Source organism: Heterocephalus glaber, unplaced genomic scaffold (assembly GCF_053883595.1).
Source record: "Heterocephalus glaber isolate CG9 unplaced genomic scaffold, H.glaber_assembly_v1.0 deba00001773, whole genome shotgun sequence".
NCBI classification, from domain to species: Eukaryota; Metazoa; Chordata; class Mammalia; order Rodentia; family Bathyergidae; genus Heterocephalus; species Heterocephalus glaber.
Window position 1 is genome coordinate 577,622 of NW_028258463.1, and position 21,740 is coordinate 599,361.

General features: G+C 48.4%; 1 protein-coding gene and 1 long non-coding RNA gene across 23 annotated transcripts in view; both read right to left on the reverse strand.

The window, feature by feature from the left end:
• Positions 1–21,740, reverse strand: part of Msi2 (musashi RNA binding protein 2) — a 373,908-nt gene that overhangs the window by 165,887 nt on the left and 186,281 nt on the right. The window lies entirely within an intron of this gene.
• LOC110344772 (uncharacterized) overlaps positions 1–21,740 on the reverse strand; it is a 68,098-nt gene that overhangs the window by 2,145 nt on the left and 44,213 nt on the right. Inside the window, exon 1 of the long non-coding RNA XR_002387559.2 lies at positions 1–21,740. This exon is cut by the window's right edge and continues 44,213 nt beyond it. This is a non-coding gene — a long non-coding RNA (uncharacterized LOC110344772).

A 21,740-nucleotide genomic window follows, 5' to 3' on the forward strand; every position in this document is an offset into this window, starting at 1 on the left:
CATCAGCAGAATGGAGCTGCCACAGGGCAGAGGTCAGCGCCTTCCAGGTCCCCTCCATTGCTTCACAGCCTGCATTTCCTCCAGCATCCATGGTGAACATTATTAGGTTGGTGCTAAGTGGACTGAGGATCACACAGCAGCTGTTGCTGGTGGCCAGCACGGCACCCTGTACACAGCAGGCTCCTCTGATGTTGCTGATGGTGAGTGAGGAGCAGCTGTGTGTGTCAGGGGAGGTTCAGGGAAAGGAAGTTCAGGGGAAGGAGAGAAGGCAATGTGAGCTGAGCCCTACGGGTGCACAAACCAGAGCAATTCTGGGAAAGCTACTGGGCGATACCAGCTGGCTTCAGGGGCTCTGTCCACCAAGGGGATGGCTGTGCCAGGAGCCGCTGTGGCCCATTTGGAATTCCAAAGCTCATTCTCAGAAGCCTGGTGTATTTGCTTCAAGTTCAGGGTCCACTTTTTCCTGCCAGATGGATCTGCCCTTCTTTACCCTGCCTCCTCTCCTCCAAAGCACCTGACAGCATCCGCCCCTGGGCCCCTGCAGCCCCAGCCCACATCCCCTCCCGCCTGACCCTTGCTGCTGCTCCGTTCTCCCAGTGCACAGTCTCCCTGGAGAAGTTCCACCAGACCCCACGTCAACCTCTCGCCCTGCGGTCTTTCACGGATTCGTGGATTGGGAAACTGGAGAGACCCTCAGAGCTCATGTCCAAAGCCCTCCTTGACAGATGAGGGCAACCTGGACCCCAGAAGCCGTGTGGCTTGCCCGAGGCCCCTCAGCCAGTTGGCAGCAGAGCTGGCACCAGAACCCAAGGTTTTAATGACCCTTAATGGCTCTGATGACACATAAATGAGGACAGAGCTGAGAGCGAAGTCTTGGGCCCTGGCTGGCTCCTGGCAGTGCCTGCTTCCCCACAGAGAGGCTCTTAGAGAAGGGCGCTCGAAGCTCTGTGCCAGCACATCGAATTTTCTCTTGCCATGTTTGCACACAGCCAGCCCTAATGCACTGTCATTTTGCAGGATTGGAACACGTTTTTAAGACACATGTCTGGCTCTTGAAAAGTTTAATATACACAGTGCTGGACCCCAAAAGCCAGGGCAAAGAACCAGCAAATCCCCCCCACCACATTCCTGAGCCCCAATGATAGTAAATAAGATATGATACGATAGTAGGAAAGAAGATCTTTCCAAGGAGAGGAAATTTCAACCCTTTGCTGATTATCTTTCATTATTCAATTGAGACAGATGTTTAGGATGTATGGAAATATCATTTTCTCCTGGGACAAGGAAAAGGGAAATGGTGTGGCTCTATCTAAATGAGTTTCCCTCTGGTTCTCTGCAGTAACCTTAGTAGCACATTCAGGAGAAATGAGGGAAACTCAGACCAGCATGTTGTAGGTGGGAGTACACAAATGAAGGCAGCACTGGCTGCTGCTCTGGGCTCCTTCCTCTGGTTCTCTCCATCTAATCCCTCCATGCACAGTTACTGGAGTCTACCATGGGCCTGGCACAGAGCTAAGCAGAGGGAGCAGCTCATAGGCTAGTGGCATGATGGACAGGCAAAGAATTAACATGAGGCACTAGGCAGTGTGTACGGAGGGGGCACAGAGTGCTTCGGGAATGGAGGAAGCAGTGGGTAAAGAAAGAGCAAACTGGCAGGACAGTAGACGTCTGCTGGCACAGAGGTGAAGGTGGGCAGTGTAGAAAGAGAGCTCCAAGGAGGGAACATGGCTCATTTAAAGAAATGGAAAAGAAAGAAAGTACATGGGACATCCGGTTCAAGGAGGCTAAAGCTGGGCATATGAGAAAGCCAAGACGTGTAGCCTGCGCTTCCCACATCTGATGAACCACATCATGCCCTCTGCCCACTGAAATGCAACCCAGCCTTCAAGTCTAGCTCAAGTGCCAGTGCCTCATCTCCCCATCTGGGAAGATTTACCCTCCTCTCTTTTACAATCCCAAAGCACTTTGTGTGCTCCCCCTTCTCTCCTTGTATTATGGTGTCGATCGCTGTCTTGTCCATTACACTCTGTGTTCCCTGCAGGCAAGGACATGGGTGACATGGATCTTTGCAGCCCTTACAGAGTTTTGGACAAAATAAGTCCTCACTCAGTAAGTCTGGTAAGACACGGAAATATCACAAGATAACGAACAATCTAGGTGGCAGGGATAAAGGTGGTCTTTCAAACTGATTCTCATTTCCAGACTCTGGATTGGCCACCATTTGTATCTTCTCGTCTCAGAACTAATGATGGAGAATTCAGTACCTAAATGACAACTTACTCAAAGCAAAAACAAGAAGGTTGCCCACCAGCAAATAAGCTTTCCAAGCACACATCCGTGGAAGAAGATGAGTTTGGCAAAAGAGGGTGAAATAAATCCCATATATTATTTGCACATAAAGAAATCACTTTCAAGTTCTCTGCAAGAGAAAAGTTATATAAACACTGTTTCTGTCATGATTCCAATGACCTAAACTATTCTCAGAGTCCTATTTTGGGAGTACAAAAGCCTCGATTTTGCTGGGTTAGGTTTTTGTTTTGTTTTGCTCTTCCCTATAGAAAGGAGACTCAGCTCATTTGGATTAACTGAAGTGAAAAGAAAGCAATATCTCTGCTCTAATTCCAAAAGCCTAGGAGAGCCCCTTATAAATGCATTTTTGTTCTCGAATGCTTGCGAACCTGTTGATTAGAGAAGAGTATTGTCTGTATTTGCTAGGAGAAAAAAAAAATACCCCTGCAACGTCCCTCGCTCACCAACCAGGCAGCTGAAATGCTACACTCACGTGCATGGGCGTTCAAAGCCAGAGAGCAATTTGCAAAAGAGGCTAAAACTCATTCCAGAAGCAGCAGAAGGTGTTGTTCTGACTGCATCCTTGGGAGGTGACTGAGGGAACGAGCCTGGTTGGAGACATGGAAGGCCTCTCCATCCCAGGGCTATGATGGAAGGAAGTGGGTCAGGTACAATGGTGTGGTCAGGTGCATGGGTGGCGTACAAGCAGTCTCAGCCTGCAAGGGTAGAAGGGGCTCAGAGCACAGGTGCAGCCATGGCTGTCATTTCCCCTGATGGCCTCCTTCACCCAGTGATGCCCTCCCTTCCATGATGGGAGGAGGAGGCCACTGGCTAATCCTCAGACTGGACTCTGTCCTCCCTGACCCCTCTGGAGCACGTAGTTATTATGGCAACGTGTTGCAAAGCAGGTTCCAAGGAACACTAGTCCCATAAAAGTACATTCCTGTGGCCAAACACCCACTGCCTTCAGCTGGGGGCTCAGCATACAGTATAGCTGGAGATTCAGAGAGCTAATCATTACATAGGGAAGGCTCTGTGAAGGCCTGGAAGAAGGGGCCTGTGTAGTCTCCTAGACAGAACCATAGCCCTCTTGCCCCCGAGCAGCTCCGAGTTTTCTAAGTAACATCCACGACAGGTATTGGGAGTTCTTCCCTTCCATGCATGGCTTCCACCTGAAGAATCCTTTGTTTCTACATGTGCAAATGGTTCAGTCCTTTTCTAGATACAGAGGCAATTGGGAGAAATTAAAGAAGAGATCAACACAGACTCAAGAAAGCTTCACATTTTAGCCAGACGACCTTCAGAAATCCAAGAATTTAAAACTCTCAATTTAGAAGACACAGCACTAGCTCAGGAGGGACAACCAAGAGCTTGATCCCCACCCTTTGCTGTGAAACATATGCTGAGATCAACAATGTGGCCTGGGGACACTTTTCCTGAGACTAGACTAGTCAGGCCTATTTGTTCCAGCTGGGAAGGAGGCTGTTCTGGAATGGAAACAAAATACTATGGGAACACACCTCAGAGCCAGAAGTGCTTAGCTCTTTAGTGAGCATGCACCATGGGGAAGCCCACACCAGGACTCAGAAACAGAGAAGATGAGAGTCAGTTCAGATAATGGCTCACCTTCCAGGGGACAGAGAACATCTGGGTGGAAGAGGCATGAGCAAAACTCCATCAGTAGCCCAATGGGCTACAGAAGTTGGGACTGGAATAGAGAAAAGACACGGGCATGCATGTGCCATAGAGGGTCCACCAGCCAAGTGATAAAGACACCCTACTGTCTCGGAGGGGAGCTCAGCTTCCTGTAGGAACATTTTCAAGCAGAGAAGGGATATAAACAAAGCTGTTTTTGAGGGACATTTCTCCAATTTCAGTTTACTCAGTAAACTGAAAAATATATAAAGGAGACAGTAAGCCAGTGTATAAGTAAAAATGGACTAGTAGGTAAAAACATACTTAAAACCTGAAATAATCAGTAGAGAGAGCTTTTTTGAGGTTAGCAATACCAAAATCAGTGAGAGAAGGAATATTTCTCTCTACCCAACATTCAAGGGGAAATGTCCCGAAGACCACTGGATTTCCAAGCTCAGCACCCCCAACAAAGCAAGCAAGGGGAGAAGCTTTGACGTAGACCTGTTTACATAAAGGTGGAGGGAGAAGGTGCTGGGGATGAGGCCCTGAGAACACCTGCCTTAGGGGGCAGAGGAGAAGCAACCAGCCTTGGAGGGCGAGAACAGAGAGAGAGGAACGACAGCCAGAGAGACCAGTCTCCTGACAGATACGGGGTAGCAGGTAAGGACTCAAGAGCCAACCACATGGCTGCAAACTCCAGTCCTGCTGCCTACTACCTATGAGACTCTGGGAAAGTGCCTCAGTTTCCTCACCTGTAAAACCAGCTCTCCGCTCCCAAAGCCCCCTGTTATACTTGTTGTGGTGCCTACTGCTAGGACCCTGCAAACCACTTACATTTCTGCTTTGCCATCTGTTCCTTGTTAGACTCTGCCAATAGGAGGCGCTAGAGGGACACCTCAAGGCTAGGGGAGGACAAAGGTCTTGCCTCTTCCCTACTGCTTCTGGGAGGCTGCATCACCCTAGCAATGTGTTTTCATGTTGGCAGTCATGGTGCTTTCCCCTACTGGAAGCTTAGTCCACTTTACAGTTTCTCCCAATGCTTGCAGAACCAGAGGTAAGGGGTACAGTATACACTCCTCAGAGAAACCAGAACCAGAGGCCAAGACCCCCTGCCCAGAGGCTTAGAGCGCTACTTCCTCCGAACAGCTAAGGTTTTTGTTTCCTTGTTTTGCAGTGCTGAAGATTTGAACTCAGGGCTTCATGTATGCTAAGCAGGTGCTCTGCTATTGAACCACATCCTGTCATCCCAAATATCTCATGTTAATCATTCCAAACTCATCAGCCCTTGGTAGGGTAGGGATGGTGGCTGCTTCCTGCATTTACTACATCCATGGCATCTTACAGTGGCCCCCAAACCAGCACCATCCATAGCCCCTGAAAACTTGTTAGAAATGTGAGTTTTGGGGTCACCCAGAAATTCTGGGGTTGGGCCCAGTAATCTGTGTTTGAATATGATCTGCAGAGGATCCATATGCACCCTAATGCTAGAAAGCACACGCCTCAGAGTTTTCTTCTACTCTTTGAGCTACCTAGGTAACTACTTTGTAGCCCATTCACAATGCTTCTCTACACAATAACTGGCTTGGCTTCTGTCTTTTTGCTAGGCTTGGTTTCTGTCCCGTGGGGGTAACACCACGGACTTCACAATGCAAATGCTAACGGTTATCATTACCAGTTTGCTACGAGAAATTAAGAGGGGCTGTGGTCAACATGATCAAATATGCAAGTATATTGCATTAGGTTATTGTTGTTGCCCTTTCAAAGCAAAGTTTGAAGATTTGATCGGGGAGAAAAATACCCTGACAAACTCACAGAGCCAGACTTTCTTAGAAAATGCTTCCTTTTCTGTCAGTTCCCCCATGGATGCCATGCAAAACCACTCCATCTATCAAACTGTCAGAAGGAACTGCTCAATTCTGAAGTCTCACTCACACAAAATCTCCGCAGAGTCCAATGCATCTATGTGGTCTGGCCCTGACTTTCTCAACGCAGGCACATTCAGATGGCCTGCAGGTCCTCATAATGTCACTGCTGTCCACAAGCAGGAATCAATGCAAGTTATAGGCACAGTGTCTCAGAATGCCAGAGAAGGAAAAGACCACCCAAGTCATGCAGCTCATACTCCTGTGCTTAAAATGAGGATGCTGAGATTCAGAGCTGCAGGAACGATTCCAAGGTCTAATAGTGACCAGGCCATAGCTAACTCCAGCACCAAGTCTCTGGACTCTGGTCACACTCAGTCTCCCTTCAATTCCATTAGACATGAGTGACATGGCTTTGGCCCTACCATGTGAATTTCTTAAGTACAATAATTTAACAAGCAGTAAGCAATCAAGCTGTAACTGGGCGGAGGAGGACTACAGAAGTAAGGCTGCGAAGTGCTTAGGAAAGAGCATGACTGTTGGCAGGCAGTTTTCTTTGCCCTTCAAAATAACAAATGAAGTCAGGCATTTACTGTAGCATGGACGCCAAAGCAACCGTGAGCCCACGGTGTTTCCAACATCTTAGGAGACAGGCACACCACTCCAAGACAATGCATTCTTAAACAGATTCTGACTCCAACCCTGAGATGGTTGGGTCTCTTCCAAGAGATGTTAGCCACTGTGAGATATCTCTTTCAGTTCTTTCTGTAGATCTCCTCGGAATGTGCCAGATAAAGAGGCAATTTTTCAGGTGGCCGAAGGTTGTATGTAACGCATCACCTGCCTTCCACCAGGATTTGTGCTCATTTTTGTCTGCCCCCCGGTTGGGCCTGTGGATCCTGAGGTGCCATAGCAACATGAAATCAACATGGAGCAAACTGTTAAATGAATAATTTACTGATTTCATAAGAACCTGTCTTGCAATTTATAGTTCTATTATCTTTCCTGCCCATGTCTTAACTTCTTTGTATAAAAGCTACAATCAAGCTGAATAACATTTGCGAATCTAATAAGCATACACAAACCCTGTACTCAAGCCGAGAGGTATAGATTGATTCTGACAGGAGTATGTATCCTTTGAGGCCAAATCCTAACACTGCTGCCTCAATTTCTTTGCCCATTCTGTAAAGGGGTAAAAATTAAGGAGCAAATAACCTTCAATAAGCTTTACATTCTGGGATGTAACATTTCTCTTCCTTGGGATATTTGGAGCTAATCAAGTCAGAGTTGAGTGGCATTCAGAAGTATTATGTGAAAGAAATATCATCGGCTACAATCTACCAATTGTCACTTTAAAAATTCCCAAAGAGACCTAGTTACTAGCAAAAGAGAGGGGGTAAAAGCAAAGTACAGTTTCAATGACAATTGTGGTATTTTAAAGGCTCTTTCAATATCATCAGTGATAACATTTTAGTGGCAAACACATACCCTGTCACTCAGGTTCAATTTAAAGGATATTTATGAAGAAGAAAATACAATGAAAGCAGACTTATTTGCTGACTTATTTATTTGGGTGGAATAGGTTACAGATTATTCTGGCTCTGTGCTTTTCAGCACAACGGATATATCCTTTGGAAATGCATTACCTGTGGGCCGCTACTCTGCAATCTCCTCCAGAAAAATCAACCCGAGATGATGCAACTCCTGACTACAGAGAAATGCAGATTTTAACACCTGTTCGCTGGAAACCCAGTTTCTTTGCACCCATGATGGTCAGTAGCCTTGGGGGGTAGCCTCATGTGTGTGCACAGTTAGCAAAGACCCCAAGGAAATGTGTTTCTTTCTCCAGTGTGCAGACACTTGACCATCCTTGAGGACAAGTCACTGAAATCCTAAGAGTTCCACTCTATGGTTACTGGTGCTACCGACACACTTCTTCCTTCTTAACATTCACTCACAAAATTGTCACATTTAGGGGTGAGGCTAAAGTCACCATGTTGTTGATGGTTACCTCGTATTAAAGAACCGTGCTTCTTCTGTGACGGGGGTGTGGTCAGCATGAAAACAAACTCATACAAGTTACTTGCAGAAACTTCATGGCCCCAAGACTAGGACAGCTTGGCCCAAAAGGTGACAGCTCTAGGAACATAGGAATTTTGTGCAAAGGCTCTTCCTCTCATCTATTTATAGTACACTGTCTCTGCAGCCGAGGTCTGAAACCCAGCCAAGCACGAGCAGAGGTAGGCCTGTTACATCCCGCTCACATGATCCATCTCCAGATTCTGAACAGACTACTCAAGGGCTCAGGACGAGGCAGCTGCCCTGACGAAGGCAACAAGAAATCTCTTCTCCAACTTCAAAACTTTCAGCCTTGATCTCAGCTAATGTCAATGTGGGTCCTCGGGAAGATGTACATTTTTTGGTTTTATTTTGCTTGTTTTTAACAGTTACGTCGATAGACACTAACATGAACTCTCTATATCTTAATTTTGCCAGACTGAGATTTGAAATAGCTGTTTGTCCTGGTGACTGTGACCTAGTGAACTGGTTGAGGGAAATAGAAGGGTTATAGGCATTTTAATTGTACTGCCCTGGGCCTGAATACTGACAAGACCATGGATATATTACTTGAGCTCCATAAACCTCAGTTTCCCCATATGGAAAAAATATATAGATTCCCCTTCATCAGACCTATCACGGAGGATCAAACAGATCTCGTACACAAAAAAAGGTTGAGGTGGTGCCTACCTACACGATTCGGTAATGGCAGCTGGGATACTGGCCACAGGGACCTTGCTGGCCATGTAACTCCCCACCACAATGAACATATGCAACTCCCAAGTTCTGTGGCTCCTACTGGTTCACACGCACCTCCGTTTTCACTTCGGCTTCAATACACTTGAAAACACAAATGCATGACCCTGATATTTTGGATATTGTTTCCTGCTCTTCTTTGGAAGAAATGTTGAACTGCTCAACCTTAAACATGAAAATGGAGTCAATGGGATGTTTTTTCCAACACAGAAGTGAAAAAAACCAAACCTGCTCAGGAAAAGGCAAAGCAATCAGGACCCCTGAGTCCAGAAAAGGGTTAACAAAGGCCAGGGTTTAGGGGACTAGAGGGAACTTGAACATTGGGTAAAACTATCCTTTTCCTAGCTCCAGATCGCCAATGCAGGTGTGAAGAGGAGCTGTCTCTCCTGCTACCCCAACATTCAAAGCCCCATTCCTCCTAAATAGTTTGAGACCGCAGGACTAATCTCTGCAGGCCCTTTATTTATCCCTATTGACATTAGTTACCCCAACCTTCAGCAGCCTGAGCCTCCCGGGTCACTCCTTATGGCTCTATCTTCTACCTCTTCCCTTGAGAACTCTTCCCTACATCCTTTCCCCTGAAACACACACTGTCTTCTCCTTGCTGGGCCAGGCCTAGAAGGACAATGGCACATGGCTGTCACTCAGTGATGATTCAAATGAATGAATGAATGAATGAATGAACATATGCAGCAGCAAAGAGACCAAGTAGCCATTCTCTCAAAGGATTAAACAGCTGCATGCTTGCTAGCTTTCTAAAGAGAAAAAATATATATATTTTAGCAATGTGATGAGGATATAAACAACAAACAGTTTAGTCTCTTGTCCAAGGCAAAAAATCAGACTGCTTCACTTTAAAATCTAGCATAGGACCCTTGGATTCCTTCCAAATCTGAGAACCACTGTGTGCTTCTCCCAGGGCAGACTGGGACTTCACGGTGGCCTCCATCACATCTCTGGTTCAGTATGAGAATTCAGTAACCCAATGACCTAAGCGCTGGCCTTGAATATAACAGAGACGTCAGTGGCAATCTCTCTATCTCCCTTGGTCTTGGGGGCAGCTGGTACTATAATGCATGCTTGAGAGGCCTGTGGCCTTTTCTTTCTTAAGAAAAGAAACTAAACTATTCGGCATTGCATCCCAAAGGCTTCAGGTCCTGTAATTTGAAACAAAACATAAGAATTAAGTAACAAAGGCTTCTTCCACCAGATACTGAACCTGTGGTGCTTCTGCACTGGGAAGAGATCTTGAAGAATGTACATAGAAGCCAACAGGGCACCAAGGATTCTAGAATCTGGGGCCCATTAGGTGCCACCCATTCCAACGTGCTGATTCTGACAAATGGCTCCTCCTCTTCACTGGGGGGGCCACTTGGACAGACCATCTGCTGGCTTTTGACCTCCGCTGATAGTCCATCCTCAGTATGCCAGTGTGGCGCACCTCTGCAGAGCAAGCAAGGAGGTGCCCTTCAAATCTTGTTGGGTGGGCTAGTCCTCATTGGGCCAGGCTGGATGGAGACTCTAGGGCCTGGATCCCTAAATCTGCCCCAAGCTGCAGCCAGTATCCTTGCAAGGGGAGAAGGGAGAAAAGCTGTGACCTGCTTTGTGCTCTAGGCTGCTGCAGGAGAGGCTGGTCAGGTGGACTGGACTAGAATGTGACAACCTCTTGCTTCAAGCCTTCAAATGCTTTCCACTTATTATTATTATTATTATTTTGCTTTCTGCTTATGATCATCACACACTCCCAATTTCTTTCTTTTTTAAAAAAAATTCTTTTATTGGTACATTGTAGGTATACAATGCAATTACATTTCTCATTGGGAATTGTACCTTTACATAATGCATCTTGGTTCTTATTTTTTCCCCATTCCTAGCCCTCCCTTCACCCCCTCCACCCTTCCCTATTTACAAAGACTTTATTTCCATTTTTTCCATTTCTCATCATTTTTCCTTTCCCTTCTTTCCTTTCCCCTGCCCCTCCCACTACCCCTACCTCTTTGGACCTTTTCTTCCTATTTTGCACTATTGATTATTCATTCTAATCATTGGTACATTTTAGGTATACAATATAATGACATTCATCACTGGAAATTTGCACCTTTACATAGTCTCTCTTGGTTCTTATTTTTCACCCTTGCCCAGCCCTCCCTTCAACCCCTCCAGTCCTATTTACAAAGATTTTGTTCCTATTTTTCCATTTTCTCATATTAATCCCATTCCCTTCTATCCTTTCCCCTAGCCCTCCTACTTCCTTCCCCTTTGCCCCTTTTCTTCCGATTTCACATTACCTATTATACATTTAGTCCTTATTTACACTTTCAGTTTCTCACACCAGAGAAACTATTCAGTGTTTACATATGTGTGTCCTATTTATTTCACTTAAGAGTATCGCCTCAATGTGCATCCACTTAGCTATAAATGTCTCTAATTTCTCATTCTTTATGGCTGAGTAGTACTCCATCTTATTAAAAAACCACATTTTCTTTATCCAGTCTCCAGGTGATGGGCATTTGGGCTGTTTCCAAGTTTTAGCTATCACAAACTGTGCTGCTATGAACATGGGTGCACATATATCACTGTGGTATGATTCTTTTAATTCTTGGGGAAGATCCCCAGCAACACAGTCCCAATTTCTGCCAAGGATTGCTCAGGAGGGACAGGCACGCCAGATCCCCAAGACCTAAGAGAAGAAAGCTTTCTTCAAGAGCACTTGGGTCTTCTGAGGCTGATCTTTTTGCCTGTCCCCACCCCCACCCCATCAGAGACCACAGAGCCCAGAGCCTCCTCTCAGGACTCCCTGGCTAAGAGTACACCCTTGGTGGGTTCTGCATGGGCACACAAGCAAAAGTCCCGTGCAGATCACTCAGGAGGTTTTGAAGCAATGTGTACAGTCCTCACAGGGCTGGAGTGCGGGGTCTCGATCCTATTCTCCCTGCAGACATCAATGTCACTTTGTTTATGGGAGGGGGTGGGTGAAGGAGAAGTGTAGGAGATGCCTAGGGATGGGTTTCGGTTAACTACGCGTCTGTTGTTTGATGAAGGCCATGTCGGGAGCAGTGCAGGGCGTCAAAAGGAAACCCATTTCTGATCAGCAGTGTCAAGTGCGGGAGCAGCCAGGCTCATTGGCAGTCAGCTTTCGATGGAACTGCCAGACTCTGAATCCATTAACAGGCAGTGGTGTCAGGAGAAAGACCAGCTTGTCAAGAGGCTCCTTCTGTGGGGCCCACATGCTGCGCTTAGCTCTCCAGAGTGTGGTAAACAGCTCCCTGCTCCCCACCCCAAACACACACACACACACACACACACACACACACACACACACACACACACACATACATATACACACATACATACATGGCCAAGTGAGGCGCACCTCTCCACCAAACAAGGGGATGGTCTAGGATTCTTCTCCTGGCTCTCTCCTGCCTTTCTACAGTTAAGGCCTGTCTCAGTTTGGTGGAATTCCTGTGGCCCAATAGAGCAAAGCCCCAAACCCGACTTCCTAAAGCAGAGACAGCTGGCCTTGTGGGATGAGGCCATGGAAAAGAAAACATTTGTTTTTCTGTTTTAAACAAGGAAGAGAGTGAGAGAAGACAGGTCTATCAAAGTGGCTTGTAGCATGTGGTTGGGGCAGGGGGACCAGGCCCTTCCTTACGTGGCTTGAGGGCACCTATGATGTTTCCATGCAATCCCGAACACATGGCTGGGCCTGAGCCCCAGTTTTCCCACCAGGTAAATGAGAAGACTGTCTTCTTCTAGGAGCAGTTTGAGAATTAAACAAGATAAAAGATCTACAGAATTTAGTTTAGTACCCAGCACCTGAGGCTGTAAGGGATGACAAAGTCCTAAGAGGTGAATCACCACATGCCTGAAAACCCAACCAGGAACTGCCAAACAGAATTGTTAAGGAAGCAAGCAATAAAACTTCTCTTGTGTTAAGACACTGGAATTTTGGGGTATAGTTATTTCAGTGGCTAGCATTACCCGCTAATATTGTCTGATATAGATAGCATCTTGTTTGTGATCAGATCTCTCAATCCCCTTCTCTCTCTCTCTTTTTTTTTTTGGTACTGGGGATTGAACTCTGGTCCTTGCGCTTGCGCAGCAGGCGACAAAACCACTGAGCTAAATCCCTGGCCCAATCCCCTTCTCTTAATTGCTACAAAATAGCTGAATTGGTGAAGGCTTTCATTTGTGGGAGGACGCTATCCTGCATGTCCCTCTTGGAGGACGATGACAGGAGGTTCCAAGTGGCTGCAAGGCAATATGAATCCAGAGGAGGGGAGGGGAGCCTCATCTTCCCTTGACTTCTGCTCAGGGACCCCCAGGAAACATACAAGGCTATTAACCAGAGGGAGCTGCTGATGCAAATCAGCTTGGATAGCCCTATATGTTGTGAGTGGCAGGCACTAACCGTTTGCATGACAAACCTCCTACAAGATGCCGGCTAAACTGCCCTTTTGTGCCAATTAAAGATTCTCCAGAACACAAAGATTACACACCATTCTGCAGCGCTGACAACAATAAAACAATTTTAAAGGCTATTCAGATCTTCAGTTCACAGCTGACACTGTCAGGAGGGGGAGATTGTCTGTGTCTTTGTTCTTTGTTGTTGTTGAGTCTTAAGACCTAACCAAGGATTTCTGGGGGAGGAAGGGAGAGTGGCAGACCAGACAGGAGGAGTTTGAAAAGCCTTCTTGAGTTTTTAAAGGAGAAAACCGAACCACCTGATGTCCTTTTCTTGTGTGTTTGCATGTATGTGTGTGTACAAAAGCCTACGCGCCTGTGCACGACCCGCCCCCCGCCCCCGACACTATTTCTCACTAGCTCCTCTCTGGGGGTCCTCAGAAATGAGTCCCAAGGCATCCTGGTCTCTCCAGGGGTCTGACATACCCTGAGATGTGGGATTATGGGCAGCACTAGCATCTGCTAGTGCTATTTTTAACACTAATTAATTGAAACTACAAGGGCAAAGGCCCAAGAGCTTTTCTTCATATGTTTATTTTAAATGCAAATTTCCAAAAACAGTTAAAATAAAAAACAATTTTGAGTTTTCAGAAGGGAGAAATGTATGCAGACTCTCTGATAAGGCAAAAGGACAGACTTTTGGGATATATTATATCACCTACCAGGTCTGGATGAAAAATGACTGGAAGCTGGATGAGAAATGACCGGAAGCCCTGCAGATGTCCCGAGTTTTATTCTTGTATGCACACTTTACCCTGTGTACATGCATGCGTCTTTGGGACACCCTCAACATCGCCCACACAGCCAAAACCCAAAGGGGAACCTCTGTGTCCCAACGAAACCGCTTCCTGTTCACCGGACAGGGAGCCCCTCCCAGCCTTGCTGGTAATTCCTTCAGCTCCTGAGCACGGCAGCAAGCTCCCACCTGAGGCTTCAAGCATCGCCCCAGCACCTCACCCTGGCTACACACAGCAGATGCTTAAGCAGTTACCACACATTGGTTGAGTATGAGTAGCACCTCAGATGTCCATGATCACCTGAGCATCCAAAAATACAGAGTCCTGATCCCATGTGAGCAACAGAGTCTAGGCAAGCAATGGGTAGAAAAAAACCATGAGTATCAAGCAGTGGTCCTCAACCAGGGGCAATGGTGCTTCTCAGGGGAATCTTTGGCTGCTTAGACTGGGGGTGGGGTTGCTACTGGCATCTAGTGGGTGGAGGCCAGGGATGGTTCGAGTCCTGCAGCACACAGGACAATGGCCACATGGGGGAAGCATGTGGCCCACAGTGACAGTGGGGTTGAGGTGGAGAAAGACCATCTGACAGTTCAACCTGCCCGAACTGTACGCTTCCTCACTTTGGGCCCCATATTGACTTTACTGAAATCTGGCTTCCAGATAAGCAGAGTGGGGATCATCACAGAGACCCTGTGGAGGTGGGTGATGGCCGTGTGGAGTGCCGATGACCCAGCTGTGGTGATTACTTGCACCGATCTAGAGACCTCAGGAAACTCAACTGGCAGCCCGAGAAAGGGCCCCGGATGCTACAGAACAGCAAACACCCCCATCCTGTCTGAGAGCCCCTGCATCTCTTCAGCTGCCTCCATTCTGACCTCTGTACTCTGAAGCAAATTCATTCATAAAAGAAACATCTTCCCCACAAGGACAAGGAAGGGGGAGGAAAAAACAAAATCAAAAAACAGCCAAATCATATGAAGTCTGGGTCAGCTCCCATCAGCTGGATGTGATCAAAACCACATTCCTACTCGTCTGCCGGGTTAAACAGAAGGCCTCAGACCATCTCAGGAATGCGGGCTCCAGGGCCCAACCATCCCCACACCGCCACTCATGAGAAGGAGCTTTCCAGAGGCCCAAGGAGGAGGCGCTGTCCCCGCACCATCCCTGGCCACTTGCCCAGACGCGGGGTCAGTAGCCAGATTCCAGGGGCACCCAGTCATCTTCATTTTCAAATGGCCCTTTCCTCCCCTACGCCGATGGCGAGAGGAAGGTTCCGGAAGAGAGGCCAGAGCACAGCTTCTCCCCGTACCGTCCCCACAGAAACAATTAGAGAGCTCAGGCCTCGGCTGCCAAGTTCCTCTGTCCAATTTGGTAGATATTTTAATAGAGGAGGAGAATTCCCAGGGCCCCCCCAACGGAAATGCCCCATGTCAGGGAACGTTTGTTTTCATTTCCTTTTGCCGTCAATGAATTCTACTCATGGCAACGACTTGGGACTGGATCAGATCCACACAGAAGCTAACCAGAAGCATTTGTTCCTTGAAGTAAATCTCTCTTTGGGGAATGAGTTATATATACATCCGTGGGGGTGGGGGGAACCTACACACGTACTCACACACACATATATATTATGCGTTAAAGATGAAACACATGAGCACATCCCCGGGCAGGCGGCCCCGAGCTTCTAGGAAGGAAAGGCGATTGCTGGTTAGCTTCAAAGGACATTTAGAGAAAAGTGGCTTGGTGGGAAACTCAGTAAGAAGAGTCCCCTGTGAGCGGGACAGCAGCCCCTGAAAGCAGAGCTTGGTATGGGGCAGAAGGCAGTACTGTGTGACTGGAAAACCAACAATGACAACCCACCTTGGCCACTCGGTGTTCTGGGTATGCCAAGACCCACACTCAGAGCTCACATGTACCGCCTCGGTCCAACGTCCCAGCAACCAAGACAGCAGACGTTATCACCATCACTCCCATTTTACAGACGAGCGAAGTAAGACTCGGAAGGATTAAGGGACTTGTTCAAGGTCATGCGGCTAGGAGATGGCAGAGCCAGAATCCAAACCCAGACACGGCTGGACTAAAAGGCAGTTCCCAACCTCTGAGAGAGAGCAGCCCCTTCCTCTGTCACCCTCAGTGAGGGCACAGAAGGCACCTCACTTCCACCACCTACTATGCTGGGGCGTCCTGTGTGACTCGGATATCCACACCTCCCTGACAGGATCTGCAGGGCTTCCGCCTAGAATGGCCATTAGGAAGGGCAAGCCAGTCCCACTCCCTGCACCTCCCATGTGCAACCCTGGGAGGACAGGCCTGGGCTTGCCGGAGACACACCTGCCACGCTACTGGGAACCCTCGCCCACTTTGACCCTGCAGGAGTATGTTTTTAAACACTTCTTTTGTGAGACGATAATTCCCTCCGGATTTATCTTTGTAGAGCCTCTCACTTCAACACTCAGCCCTGCTTAAAGCAGAGTCTGCTCACCGGCAGGAGCCCGCAGCAGCTCGCCTGATCTGCAGGACAAGTCCCCCAGGCAGCCAGCCTCTGAAGTTCCCAGACAGTATGGGACCAGGCACTTCGCTGCTGAAGACGTCTTCCCTCTCTTCCCTCCGTTCTCCCCTGCCCTCCAGATGCCCATAGTGTCCAGGAAGCTCATGCTCTGGGGCACAAGTGAACCCTGAAGCCCACTGCACACAGTCAAGAGCTGAGACAGTATTTATCCGTACTAGAAAAACCAAACAGTCAAGTGCAGGCCCGAACTTGGGGCTCCCAGCTGCACCACCTCCACATCTACATGCCTTGAGCTACCCCGCTCAACCTCGACTGGAAAAGATAAGAAGAATTCCAGTGTGGCCTGCCTTGTGGGGTTAGGAGCCCACCAAGTGTACTCTTTAAGCTTTTTTGGCAAACTGGCCACCTGCAAGTATGGTGCTTGTACACAGCAGGTGCTCCCGAAGTGCTTCAGATTGACTGTCTGAGTCTATTAGCAGGGCCAGCTTGCAGGAAGCCCCGGATTGAGCTAAGGATCAATACAGAAGGCATAAATTCAAGTGCCCTAGAGACCAGGCCTAAATGAGAGAGTGGGGTTGCAGGATCTGGGTCCACCTGCCTGAAGGCCACCAACCGTGTGGCTGGCACTGTGGGCAAACACATCCCTCATGAGGCCCCCAACCTCTGCTCTAAGCAAGGCCTTCAAAGGGCAGGAAGCAAGCTCAGGCAGAAGCACCATAAAGAGAATAACAACAGGCATCACATACACGCTGCCACCATACCAGGCTCTGTGCACTGCACACAGATGGTCACCTCACTGAATCTTACTCCTAGCCCTGGCAAGTAGGTACTGTTATTAACTTCATTTTGCAGATAAGGTCACTGAGACAGAGTGTTTAAATGTGGACAGAGCTAGGACCAGGATACAAACCCAGGCAGGCTAGTTCCAGCGTCCATGATTTTCACCATGATGCTCTGCCACCTTCCACCCTAGGAACAGCTGGCTGTGGGGCACACTGCCACCTCCATCCTTGCAGGACACCACCCTGGGACACAGGTCTGGGGACCCACTCATTTATTCAACAATTACTCACTGAGAAGGTACACCTGAGCTGGGCCCTTGAGCTGTGAAGTTGATACAGATACAGGGCTGCCCTCAAGGAGCTTACGCTATACTGGAGGAGACAGAGCAGCGGTTAACATGCAGAGCAGCAAGGGCTGGAAGGGAGAAGCTCGAGGGTCAGGCATGCACCAGCCCTGAGGTGAGGGAGAGCTTCCAGGGGAGGCAGCATCTGAGAAGGAAGGAAAGGCACTGGGCCAGAGAATGGGCAGAAGAGGAAAGATGGTTCCAGGCAGAGGGCAGCACACAGAACAGCATCCTCAGGGGAGTGCAAGAAGGGAGTGAGGAACAGCAAAGGGTGCAGGTGGGCAGCACAGGGCAGGAGGCCAGGGCTGCAAATGCAGCATCAGATGTGCATTTTAGTAGAGCTGTGAACAGAGCCACACAGCAGTGGGGAGAAAGAGACATGAAGAAGCACCACATCCCACAGGTGTAAAGAAAACTTGGACCTGGGCCGGGGATTTAGCTCAGTGGTTCTGCCGCCTGCCTCGCAAGTGCGAGATCCCGAGTTCAATCCCCCGTACAAAATTTAAAAAAAGAAAACTTGGACCTCCTGCACTTCTCCTTTGGGTCTTAAAGTCCCACCCCCAACCTCTCCTGCTCTGCACACAGGGTGGGTCACAGGCCAGAGCGCAAACATTAACACAGCTCTGGAGCCAAACAGGAGACCCACGAATAAGAACCGAAACCCCTGGCAAGCTTAACCCTCTCCTCGCCGCTGACCACAGTCACGCACTCCCCATCAGCTAGGACCTGCTTGGCAGACCATCGAGTCGGCACCCTCGTCATCTGTGTCTAAGTGTAATGGAAAAAAGTGACTGTTTGCTTGGTGCAATAGGGCATGACACTGTTTACACAGAAATAATAGCCCAACTGTGATGGGTTCTAAATCTCCATTACAGTGAAAGATTTGAAGGAGTAAAGCAGTTAGAAAAATAATTGGTTTTCTTGTTTAGTTTTAAAATCCTTTATGCTTACAGATCATGGACTTCACACCTCTCTTCTTAGGAGCTTTAAAATTGAACCGAACGAGGGCTAGGAGACAAGGCAGGAGCCCACGATGTCTGTCTTTCAGGTAGGCTCCTCAGAGCTGACAAAGCCAGGCTTGTTCTGGATTTTAGAGTGCAAGGAGACTCTTCGTGCAGGCACAGCCTCCTGAGGTAGCTACCATCCTCAAAAGCACCCTCTCTCCAAGGCAAAAATGAACTGAGAGCTGCACCCAGGCAGCCATGTTGGGGTCTAGCCCTGAGGGACAGACACACTAACTACTGAGGGAGATTCCAGGGCCCCTGCTCACAAGGGAGGAGAAACTGTCAGAAGGTCATTTACAAGAACAAAAGGAGAGGGGGAAAGACTCTGGTCCAAAGAGATATAAATGAACTACACTCTCCTCTCAGGCTACCTTCTAGAATTTTCCCAGAGCAGGCCATCTCAGCTGTGCTTCACAGAACCAGTCTCAGATCAGGCCTGGGAGGCCAGAGTCTGGGCAGCTACTATGCTGTACAGATCTCTGATGGCAGCCCAAGGCACTTAGGCAAGCTATGCGCCCAAACACTGAGCGTCTCAGGAGCGCAGGTCTCTTCTTTCCTCCTTGGGAACATCAGCCCCAAGCCCTGGTGATAGTAAAAGCTACAGCTGCTGGGTTTGGAGGCAATGTACTAGCCATTGTGTGTATCGCCCCAATGAATCCTCACAACATCCTTCAGCAGAGGTTCTGTCCTCCATTTCACTGATGAAGAAACTGAGGCCCCAGGAGGTCACACAGGAAGTAGGGGGTGGCACCACACCAGTGATCCAAAGGCAGTTTCACCTGCCCTCAGAGCCTGAGCTCTGGGTCACTCAGCTGTCCTCTTCCGGACTGGAGCAACTGCTGAGGCTTGCAGACCACAGTGCCAAGGAAGTGACCTCTGTTGGCTGGACCAAGAGAGGACACAGCTGGCTCTTTGGTATACACTGCCAATACCCCAGCCATGAGTGGGAGAGGGTCAGTGTGCGGGGCCTGTCACAGAGGGAAGCAGCAATGTCAGGGGGAGGGTGCACAGGGGAATAAGTACAGCAACAGGCTTTGCCCCTGGAACGGCCTTGGAGGGGCGGTCAGTCAGGTGTCTGTCAGTATTCAGAGAGGATGGGGCATTATCCAGATCCCCTAGTACCTGTGTCCTAGGTCACCTCTCTCCAGGTTCTAGAAACAGGTCCAAGGAATGCCCTTTGGTGGGGACAGCACAAAGGAACAAATACTAAAGGGGAAACCAAGTACCTACCCCATCCCTCTGTCCTTCCTTCTATCAGGCCATCTTTCATCTCTTTCCTTTCATCCACCTTTCATCTGTCCTTCTATTTACCCATCCAACTACCCACATATCCATCTATCAGTTGTCTGTCTGGCCACCCCTCTATCCTTCCTTTCATCCATCCTCTGCCTATCCATTCTTCACATATCTATCCACACATCTGTCCTTTCTATCCTCCCTTCCATCTTTCCTTCTGTTCATCTCTCCGGTCATACTCCATCCACCCATCCATCCACCCAACACTTATAAAGAACTCACCATGTCCCGAGTACAATCATCCCCGCCTGGCCAGCCAGACTCTCCCCAGGACTGGCGGGACCCAGATATGCACACTTAAAGAGCTCTTCCTGAGAGACAGGAAGTACCTGCCTTCTAGGCTGGGACTGGGGCCATTTGACTGTTTTCCCTCTGGATACTCTCAACTTCAAATTCCCCAAAGCCTGACCGCCTCTCTTTCAAGGTGACCAGGGAGGGACTGAACGCTTGTCTGGGCTAAGTACAAGGGGTACAATCACTCCACATTTAAGATACCACTCTCTTCTGCTCACAAGGTACAGGAGCCCCTTGCAAAGAGTTAATTGGATGAAAAATCACAGCATGGAGATTCACTCCAACCTGTCATTAAAGAGCAGGGGGCCCAGAACTCAGGTGAAGGAAACAGACCTCAGGGTGGTCTGACTTAAGACCAGTATCTGAAATACGATTTTCATTTGAAAGTTGGACCTAAATGTTGCCAACAGCAACCTCCAAAAAAAAAAAAAAAATCAATAAAGAAAAGAGAGGACCAGAGTATAGTGAGAAAAATGCAGACATTTATGAGTTCAAGACCCCGCGGGACACTCCTGAATATTTTAAATATCTTGGGGAAAAAAATGAAAACCGTTTCTCCCAACTTAAACCAGAGAAGGGAGTCTCTTTCTAGTCTGCAAATCCTTTGAGGCAATTCTTTACATTATTTACTAGCTTTTTGATTATATTTTATGGCAGGGTGGGTGGCAGGGGGGGAGGAAGAGAGGAAAAGAGGCCAGGGTAAGAAGTAAGTGGGAGAAACCAGCTGCTGACATTTTCAATATCTGTCTGGAATAGTTTAAAGCCGCTTGGCTGTTTGAAATCACAGTCTCTGGCAACAATGGACCTCTGCCTCCCGTACTTCTTTAGGTCATATTTGCATACAAAAGACAGGCTGCTGAGCAGCCTATTATGCCGTGCTGCCACAGTGGGCCTGGGAGAGACCAGGTTACCAGCAAGTGTAAAGAACCTGCAGAGATACCATTAATTTTTCAGGAATTTTCAGGCTCTGGCCTTTTAAAGGCCAGTGGGGAGAAATTCTAGCCCGAAGCCTCCCCACAGTTGCTCCCACTAAATGTTGGGTCCAAACTGAGAAATGAAGAGTGACGAGGCCTCTTGCCTAATGAGAGAAGCCTGGGATTCCTGATGGCCAGCCACAGTGGGCAGCCTTCCTTCCGGGACGGCATGGTGCGCACCGTGCACACTGAGCTGGGAAAGGCACCCAAGTCTCTCTCCAAGGTCCAATTCCAGGAAATTTATTCCAGTTGTAAGCCATTAGGTGCCAATTTTTCAAATCAACCTTATGATTCTAAAACCATGAAAGCATTTGCCGCCTAATAGACTTTGGAAACCTTCTAGGGGACTCAGCTGCGTGAATGTTCTCTAAAAGCGCTGCAATAAAGCTGCCGTTCTTCAGTGCTCTTGGATCTTGAAGAAACTGATGCGCTACTAACTACAGCCTGGGTTCCTGGCTGCCCCCACCCAGGAAGGTGGAGAGGAGGAGGGGGTAGGGCAAAAAAAAGCTGAAATGCAGGAAAGCAAGGGCACCCAGGCTCCGAAGGGCACAGCTCCAGCCCACCTCTGATGGGACATTCCTGGCCCCCAGACTCTGTGCTGTGACTTGGAGGGCTTTGGGCAAAGCCTGGAGTACTGATGCACAGCTAGCAGCACAAAGCCCGCCACACAGCAGGTTCCTGTGGTCCTTCCTGGACCCCCACTCCACCCCACCCCAGGACCCCTAAGTCCAAC